We start from the raw sequence: 2,865 nt of genomic DNA on the forward strand, positions 1-2,865 counted from the left end.
CATCTTCTCTCCTGACTGAGACACATCCATATTTCTCCTGTTGTTTCTCTCCTGTGGCTGAGTGCCTCTGTTCATGCCACCAGCTGTTAGGACCTGACCATGCTGCACTGGAGGCCGTTCTTCTGTCCTGCAGTTTTCCTGTGGCAAGGAGAGGACAACTCATGATGCGTTTCCTCTGGCATCTTTCAGCTCGAGAGGTTGGGCAGCTCTGGCCAGTTCAGGACAAGGGGTTAGACATCATCTTTTCTGCGTGGGGCTGCTGAGGTGCAAGGGCTGGACACCAAGGCTTTCTGTCAGCTGAGTATATCAGCTGCTCCCAGTTACCTGTGAATCAGAGGGAAAAATTTTAACCCTTTGGGTCAATCTGGGGTGGGTACTGCACGTTAGTGCCCTGTCACGTGTGATCCCACCTCCTCTCTCTGATACTGGGCAGTGCTGGATGGGGCAATACCAGAGGTTCCTTGCCACTCTTTCCCATTCCCTGAAATAGAAGAGAATAATATGCAATGAATAAATATCTCTATCTCCTTTTGAAAGAAGTTTACTAAAAGTGATTTTATACCAAGGTGGACCCATAGTTTAGGCATGCTTTTAACTGTTCTGGAGCAACCAAGCTTATTTTTGTTCAACCAGTTTCAAGTGCTTCTGGTGTTGATTCATGAGAAAGTAACAGAGCGAGTGGACATGGGCTGTACCAGGGTGCAAACAAGTGGACTAAAGATTGCTCAGCAGAGATAACTTTAAAGCCAGCTAAAATGTGACATAGGAAAGGAATGATGCTTGACCTGGACATCCCAAACAAAGCTGCCATGAATGCATATAAAGATTAGCTTGATCCACTTTGACTCTTGGCCACCTCATTCCCCATTTAATTCTAGTACTAATTTTTGGGTGAGGATGTCCTGCTCAGTTCTAAATAACATTTTGAGAAGAAACTCACAGTGCCCAGACCTCTGGTCGGAGTTCCTGTGCTCAACATAACCACCCTGTGTCCATCTCCTCCTTGCAAGGTGCAACCAGCTGGGTTTCCAGGTCCCAGAGATGGCTTTGCCCAAGGAGGCAAGCTGGGTGAGCTCCTTGGGAACCCTTCTTCTCAACAGGGTGCTCCCATAGATGGACATCACCCAGGTCCCAAGCTAGGCACCCAGAATGAGTGCAGGATTACACTGGGAGCTGCCACAACATGTTACAAGCTCTGGAGCACGGGGAATCCTGCGTAAAATCAAGATTGTGGGTGGATGAGAGACATCCCGGGCCCCTGACATCAGCTGGGGCAGGGATGCTGGGGCCAGAGGCAATTATTTGGAAGATGAGGGCTGGTGTAATCTCAGATGCACATGGGTTTCGAGTCGCAGTGTAGGGCCATGGTAAGATGTGGGCAAAAACTGCCTGTGGGAGGTGGGGTCAGGAGCAAAACTTCTTCCCCCAGCTACTCAGCACCGCATCCTGCCTTCCCCCGTGCCCAGAGAGGCTGCGTAAACCCCGGCGTACCAAGAAGGAGCAAGACTGTCCAGTGGCCTCCTTACTCAGAACCCTTTTAGGAGGGATTTTAATTCGTGTAAATGAGTGTTTTTAATTTGTTATACTGGCCTTTATCTCTATTACCATCTCATTTGCTTTTAAACCTAGTTTTGCCATCCTGACTGAATTCCATTTGATGCATTAGGAGTAATTCTCTTCCCAAAGGGTTAGACATTTTCTCTCCACATAAAAGTCGCTTATTTTGGATAAAGAGACGATTAGATTTATCTTTAATATTTTAATGGCAGCCAGGATTATTGGGTGGGCAGCCCCGGGTTCAGTTGTTGTTGGGGGATTAGACTCTAATAAACTCTTCAGATTGGGATTTTTTTTTCTGTTTTGCACAAAGTACTTGTATTTATTTAAAAAAATTCACTTCTTTTTGAGTCATAAATTCCATTTGCTGTTTCCTATTAGTATTAAATCAAGTTGATTAAATTCGTAGTGACTATTTGCACATATATCTTTTTAATTTTAACATCCACAACATAAAATCTTTAATGGTGCAATTTGAAATACCTGCAACATACATTGCTGTTGCTGTTTAAACAGATGGAAATGAGGATCCAGAGGGAGGGGGGAGGCAGAGACGAAAGGATGGAGAGACGGACAGACAGGCTGATGCTGAAAAGAGGGTGAACTGGCTCTCCCCATCACATATATTGTTAAATATTTGGGGGATTATAGGGAGATGGAGTTTAGGAAGAGCTCTCTTTCTTCCCCCCCAAATCACCAGCGTCTCTGGTGAGCAAAAGGAGCTCGCAGCCCTGCCGGGGCCGCCAGCCCAGCTCACCTCGCAGCCCTTCCAGCGCCAGGAGCCGGGCAGCCCCTGGAAGGTGGCATTTGCTCCGAGCTGATGCTTGCGGGGCTGGGCGGGTACAGACCCAAAGAGCGGGCGCCCCTCGCCCCCCGGAGCTCCGCACCCCGCCTTGGCTGTCACGGATCCCAGTTTAGGCTAATCGGAAACTTGGTAATAGAATAAAATGTCAGCAAAGTAGAAATCAATAAATGTTAATGCTCCAGGACTTTCACTGCTGGGCTCCCCTCTCGGGCTCCCCCCTCCCGCACCATCCTGTCCCTTTGATTTCAGTCCCTTCTCTAATCCCCACCTCATCAGCTCCGGGAAGGGCTGATCTGCAGCAGAAAATCCCTCATTCGGGGCAAAATCAGCTTAATTTGCAGCAATTTGTAGCAGGTCTTTGCTGGGATTTGAGTCTCAAAATTATCCCGCGGGTGGGGGGCTGCAGCCCCTTGCAATATGGGCAGAGATTTCCCCCGCTCCTCTTGTTTGCAGAGATTTGTCTGGGGAGTAATTACAGCCGGGGGCGCAACCCGAACCCCCCC

Source organism: Calidris pugnax, unplaced genomic scaffold, assembly GCF_001431845.1.
Source record: "Calidris pugnax isolate Ruff unplaced genomic scaffold, ASM143184v1 scaffold56, whole genome shotgun sequence".
NCBI classification, from domain to species: Eukaryota; Metazoa; Chordata; class Aves; order Charadriiformes; family Scolopacidae; genus Calidris; species Calidris pugnax.